General features: G+C 43.1%; 2 pseudogenes across 2 annotated transcripts; both read left to right on the top strand.

Annotated features, from left to right (window-relative positions):
• Window positions 1-1,942: 1,942 nt before the first annotated feature.
• LOC147366724 (elongation factor 1-gamma pseudogene) lies at window positions 1,943-2,337 on the top strand (annotated as a pseudogene). Its single transcript, XR_015169044.1, has one exon. The product of XR_015169044.1 is annotated as an elongation factor 1-gamma pseudogene (transcript).
• Window positions 2,338-2,578: 241 nt separating this feature from the next.
• Window positions 2,579-3,355, top strand: LOC147366725 (elongation factor 1-gamma pseudogene; annotated as a pseudogene). The gene has a single exon (XR_015169043.1). The product of XR_015169043.1 is annotated as an elongation factor 1-gamma pseudogene (transcript).
• The last annotated feature ends 3,566 nt before the right edge of the window (window positions 3,356-6,921 follow it).

Raw genomic sequence — 6,921 nt, forward strand, 5'->3', positions numbered from 1 at the left:
TTTACGACACCATGAACCATAACCCACCAGGCTCCTCTGTCCATGGGATTTCCCAGGCAAGTATACTGGAGTGGGTTACTGGAGTGGGTTGCCATTTCCTTCTCCAAGGGAATCTCCCTGGATCAGAGATTGAGCCTATCTCCTGCATGGGCAGGTGGATTTTTTTTACCACTGAGCCGCCAGGGAAGCCCACTTCACACTGTAGAAATAGGTAAAACAGGAGAGAAGTCCTCTCCCTCCTCCTTACACTTTCCAGTCTCTCTCTAGTGCCCCTATTGGCAGATCCTAAAAGACAACAGGGACTTCCCTGGTGACTCAGTGGTAAAGAATATGCCTGGCCAATGCAGGAGATGCAGATTTGATCCTTAGCTTGGGAAGATCCCTTGGAGAAGGAAATGGCAACCCACTACAGTATTCTTGCCTGGAAAATTCCATATGGACAAAGGAGCCTGGCAGGCTACAGTCCACAGGGTCAGAAAAGAGTTTGACACAACTTAACAACTAAATAAAAAGAGAACAACCTTGGCAAAGAAGTTTTAGGAGAGTTGACTTGGAGCTGAGGGAAAATAGGTAAATGACAAATTCTCCTAAGGGAAAGATGACTGACTTTGGGCAAGTTGCATAAACTCACTGGCATTAATTTCCTCTTCTGGGATAGTTACATCTACCTTGGATGGTAGTGTCATGTATACAAATAGATAATCTAAATAAAGGGCTTAGTATAATGTTTGTACCATAATAGATTCCCAATAAATAAAAATTGACTTCCTCCTTTTCCTCCCTATTCCTCATCTTTCCTAGTGGAATAAAAGGCTTTCTATCTTGTGACTGGACTCTTGGGCATCAGTAAACACCTGTAAGCTCACTGGCAGGGCAATATTTCCTCTAAGCTAGGTTTTATCAGCCTAGCAAGATTCTCAAGAGTTTCAAGGAAAAGACACGCAAATTGCTTCCAATTCATTGCTTACAATGAATTCATTGTAAGAATACATGGGAAATAGAAAGGGAGGTCTTAGAAGAGCAGCTTCCTGCTCAGGAATGTGTGGCAAACTTCATAAGACACCAGGAAAATCTGCCTAACTTTGCTAGGGACAAGAATTTTTGCCTGTGTGACCTGACTGTTTCTTCACTTAACATCTGTGTTTCCCCCAAATTGTGAATTTAAATGAGGTCTTTTGCCCCTCTAGGTATGAAGTGTTGCTACTGAGCAGAGTTCACAGCAAGTCTTCTCAAAGAGTATTGACCTCTGAAACTCAGCCTACATGCGACTGATTCCAGATCATATAGCTTCCCCTATATAATCATTGAGATAAGGTAGCAAGGTTCAGCTTGATCTCTGAAAGGCCCTCTCCTAATTCATCCACCACAATGCAAAAAACTAAGTATTTTCCCCACAAACTAGACCTTACTGGCTCTTTCTGTCCTAACATAAAGAAATAGTTTCTACTCTGTTCTTATAACTATCCTGTTCCAGAACTATTTCTCATTGAGCAAAGTTTCATGAAGCACCATGAGAAGCAGTGTATAAGAGTCCACCAAGATAAGTGGATATCTAGGAAATAAAATAATTTGTCTTTCAACCACATCATGACATGGATCTCAGAATCGGGGAACAAAGCAAAAGAGAAGGAAATAATGCCTAGATCGCTAAACTGAAGGATTAAACGACTGTGGTATTAACAGAAATAGAGAAAACAGTGATTGGGTTTGCTTGTGATGAATGAGTTGTAGAAAACTTGAAGAGGGTACTTGTGGAGTGTCCAAATACACTTTTAAGCATGATATAGAGAAGCTTTGAAAAATCAGAGAGTGAATCCTGTCTTGTTTTATTTTTAGTGCAATGATTTCTAAGCTTTCTGGTATCGTATGTCACTTTGAACATCTAATTACAGCCAAATATACTCAGTAAAAAAGCAAAGAAAGCTTTCTCTGCGGAATCACCATGGCGGCTGGGACCCTGTACACATATCCTGAAAACTGGAGGGCCTTCAAGGCCCTCATTGCCGCTCAGTACAGCGGGGCTCAGGTCCGCGTGCTCTCCGCACCACCCCACTTCCATTTTGGCCAAACCAACCGCACCCCCGAATTTCTCCGTAAATTTCCTGCTGGCAAGGTTCCAGCCTTTGAGGGTGACGATGGATTCTGTGTGTTCGAGAGCAATGCCATTGCCTACTATGTGAGCAACGAGGAGCTGCGGGGAAGTACTCCCAAGGCAGCAGCGCAGGTGGTGCAGTAGGTGAGCTTTGCTGATAGCGACATAGTGCCACCGGCCAGCACCTGGGTGTTCCCTACCTTGGGCATGATGCACCACAACAAGCAGGCCACAGAGAATGCAAAGGAGGAGATGAGGCGAATTCTGGGGCTGCTGGATGCTCACTTGAAGACGAGAACTTTTCTGGTGGGCGAACGCGTGACGCTGGCTGACATCACAGTTGTCTGCACCCTGTTGTAGCTTTACAAACAGGTTCTGGAGCCTTCTTTTCGCCAGGCCTTCCCTAATACCAACCACTGGTTCCTCACCTGCATTAACCAGCCCCAGTTCCGGGCTATCTTGGGAGAGGTGAAACTCTGTGAGAAAATGGCCCAGTTTGATGCTAAAAAGTTTGCAGAGAGCCAGCCTAAAAAGGACACCCCACGGAAGGAGAAAGGTTCTCGAGAAGAGAAGCCGAAGCCCCAGGTGGAGCGGAAGGAGGGCAAAGAGGAGAAGAAGGCGGCTGCCCCCTCTCCTGAGGAGGAGCTGGATGAATGTGAGCAGGCGCTGGCTGCCGAGCCGAAGGCCAAGGATCCCTTTGCCCATCTGCCCAAGAGTACCTTTGTGTTGGATGAATTTAAGCGCAAGTACTCCAACGAGGATACGCTCTCCGTGGCGCTGCCGTACTTTTGGGATCACTTTGATAAGGATGGCTGGTCCCTGTGGTACTCTGAGTATCGCTTCCCTGAAGAGCTCACCCAGACCTTCATGAGTTGCAACCTCATCACCGGAATGTTCCAGCGATTGGACAAACTGAGGAAGAATGCCTTTGCCAGTGTCATTCTCTTTGGAACCAACAATAGCAGCTCCATTTCTGGGGTCTGGGTCTTTCGAGGCCAGGAGCTTGCTTTTCTGCTGAGTCCAGATTGGCAGGTGGACTAGGAGTCATACACATGGCGGAAACTGGATCCCGGCAGCGAGGAGACCCAGAGGCTGGTTCGAGAATACTTTTGCTGGGAAGGGGCCTTCCAGCATGTGGGCAAAGCCTTCAATCAGGGCAAGATCTTCAAATGAACACCTCTTGCCATCGCCCAGCCGCCTGCACCTGCCCTTCGGGGAGAATGGGGGTCATTAAAGGAAACTGAACATTGGAAAAAAAAAAAAGGCAAAGAAAATGTCCAGATGTATATATAGCTAAATAGTATGTAAACTTTTAGAAGATCTTCAGAACTTGCAGATTAAGTTCCACCATCTCACCCATGTAATGAAAAATTATACAAAATATAAAAATCGAAAGCCCTGAATCTGTATTGTGTTAGAACTTAACATCTTTTGTAAATCACCTTCTTCACCCCCAAACAAGCTAAAATTCAATCTGTGCCAAATAGCTTCTTTCCTGGCAAAGCTTTTGATAGATAATGAGAAACAAAGCAGGGCAATTCAATGATAAGAGCTTCTAAATATTGCCAGCAAGAAAATAACCCAAGGTGTTCATTTTCTCAATTACTGCAAAGTTCCTTTACTTGTCGGATGGCCGAGTGCTCCTGACCAAACCTTGGGGCTAACTGTGCACATCCTGGCTTATCTGGTGCTCCCTAAGCCCAGAGCCAGCAGCTAGCAATATCTTTCACAGATTGATGTACAATCATAAATTTACAGGCTTGATGGTCCAATGAGGCTCCCTGCTATGTGAGATAATGAATAGGAAATTGTCAGAATAATTAGCCAAGTCAGACTTTGCAAATCTACCTGTGTATTGAAAGTAAAGAAACAAATAAAAATGCCCATCCTTTGACAGAATTAGAGATTGAAAGGTGAGATGTGAAAAAAAAAAATGACATGGTCAAAATACTGCTTTTTGCCATTTTTGCTGAATTTAACTTCCTACCTATACAGAATCCAGTGTGTACCTCTCTCAGATCCTCCTACAAAGTACCAGGATTTATTCCTATTATTCCAGCCACTGGAAGTACTGCTATTTCTACAGTCAACCCTCTCCAGAAATTGCCCTTAGCTGGAGTCAGCTGTTTTGGCCAAGGTCAGACTCTTACTAGGAAGGAAGTAGGGAAGTTCATACTAAATAAGTGGTCAGTTCCAGATTATAAAGGTCTAGGCTCTCTTACCAGAATAAGACACAAATCAGAAGGGTCAACCCATCTTCAAAGCTCCCTAAGGGGTTGACTGAAGTCTTGGTTGAGATTACACTGTAGACCGACTTCTCTTTCTGCCCATTCCTAGCTATTTCCCTAAGAACGCTCCCTACCAGAAGTTGGTACCAATTGCTATCTGAGTATGTTTTTCAGAAAATCTAACCTGCAGCATTGTCAAATCATATATCAGTGTCAAGATTATAACAAAGAAATGCCCTTAACAAGGAATAATCTATTCAATTCAATTTAAGAAATATTTTTGTATGCCTACTATGGACAAGGCAAGTCTACACCAAAAGTAAGTTTTTTCTTGAGATGTTCCCTTGAGAGTTTTTTTTTATTGTTTTTTTAATTTGTTGATTTGGTTAGGTGTAGTGAATATATACATAGACACTAACTTCTAAGGTGACCCTTCTGAGTAAATTTACCTACTTCTGGATTTTCACAGTCTAAACTAAAAAAAAAAAAAATCTTAAAAAATACACCAAAAGAGAAACTACTGATGATGAAAGTCAAGGCTATTTCTGTTACATTTGAAGTACATAATTATGTGTACAGCTTAACATTAAATTCAAATAGGTCAGGGAAGGGCATAAAAGGACTTTGTAGATATATATATAAAGGTGATATTTGATATAAATATCATAATATATTATCAATGCAGTAAAAGACACCACAATATCTATTAACTAGAAAGACCAAGAGAGGTGAATGGATTATATGAATTACATGTGTTAAAGGATATAACAAGTGTTACATAGGTATAGTTCTAAATGCTGTGGGTGAGTCCCACTTTGTGCAAATCTGATACTTGAAACCTAGACTAACATAAAAGATGGAGAGTGATTTTAAAATAAATGTGAGACTGATGGGATCAAGATAGTAGAACAGGAAGATTCTGAGCTCACTTTCCCTCACAAACACATCAAAACTACAAATACATACAGTGCAACATTCTCTAAGAATGATCTGAAGACTAGCAGAATGGCTCTCGTACAACCAAAGCTCCAAAGAAAGAACCACATGGAGTATGGTAGAAAGGGGAGAAGTGATCTAGTCAGGCAGGACCCACACGCCTAGCAGGTGACCCACAAGAGGAAGAGGATATCACAGGCTTGGGGAGCCTCCCTTTGGAGTGAGGAGTTCAAGCAACATATTAGGTAACCCAGCTGTGGGGTCTAACACCAGGAAGACAAATCGCCTTAACTGATTTAAATATCAGTGGAGCTTAACAGAGGAGTGTGAAAAACCAAGACTCCACTCTCAATGAACGCATGCACAGGTTTGCTTGCTCCCCATCTCAGCACAGAAACAGCAGACTGAAAACTGCCTCATGCTCTGGCCATCCTGCCAGGACAGCCCCACAGACCCTCCAGCCCACATCAGCCTCCTGCTTCAGCCCCGCCTGCCTCGCCACAGAACCAGCTTGGGCCTCAGTCCTGCCTCGGGCCTCAGTCCTGCCTCTAGCCAGGGCAGAAACTGCCATGGCGGGTGTGCATATACACAGAGGAAGGAGCAAAGCCAGCTCAGGAGGGCAGCTCCAAGCCCTTGAGCCCCGGCCATGCCCCCAACCACAGCAGAGATTATTACTGAGCCCAAGAGAAGCCCCAGCTCACACCTGGCTCTAGCTATAGCCCCTCCATCCCTAGCCACACCTTGCACCAAGGCACCAACTGCAGTACAGCCAGGAGAAGACATGGCCTGTGTTCACTTTAGATCTAGCTCTTCCACCTGAACCACCAGGAACACACAGACTGCATAGGAATACCCACACAAGGACATGACTTCGAGACCAGGATAGGCAACTGTGTCAATTAATTTCGTGGAGACAAAAAGAGAATACTATTCAACCAGAAAAAAGGATGAAATTTTGCCTTTTGCAACAACATGGATGGACCTGGAATGTATTATGCTACAAAGGAGGCAGGAATACACAGTGGAGAAAAGACAATCTCTTTAACAAGTGGTGCTGGGAAAACTGGTCAACCACTTGTAAAAGAATGAAACTAGAACACTAACACCATACACAAAAATAAACTCAAAATGGATTAAAGATCTAAACGTAAGACCAAAAACTATAAAACTCCTAGAGGAGAACATAGGCAAAACACTCTCTGACATAAATCACAGCAAAATCCTTTATGACCTACCTCCCAGAATATTGGAAATAAAAGCAAAAATAAACAAATGGGACCTAATTAAAATTAAAAGCTTCTGCACAACAAAGAAAACTATAAGCAAGGTGAAAAGACAGCCTTCAGAATGGAATAAAATAATAGCAAATGAAGCAACTGACAAACAACTAATCTCAAAAATATATAAGCAACTCCTGCAGCTCAATTCCAGAAAAATAAATGACCCAATCAAAAAATGGGCCAAAGAACTAAACAGACATTTCTCCAAGGAAGACATACAGATGGCTAACAAACACATGAAAAGATGCTCAACATCACTCATTATCAGAGAAATGCAAATCAAAACCACTATGAGGTACCATTTCACACCAGTCAGAATGGCTGCAATCCAAAAGTCTACAAGCAATAAATACTGGAGAGGGTGTGGAAAAAAGGGAACCCTCTT

This window comes from Bos grunniens, chromosome 8, assembly GCF_055505025.1.
Source record: "Bos grunniens cultivar Pamir isolate PY7600 chromosome 8, Bosgru_T2T1.0, whole genome shotgun sequence".
In the NCBI taxonomy this organism is placed as follows: domain Eukaryota; kingdom Metazoa; phylum Chordata; class Mammalia; order Artiodactyla; family Bovidae; genus Bos; species Bos grunniens.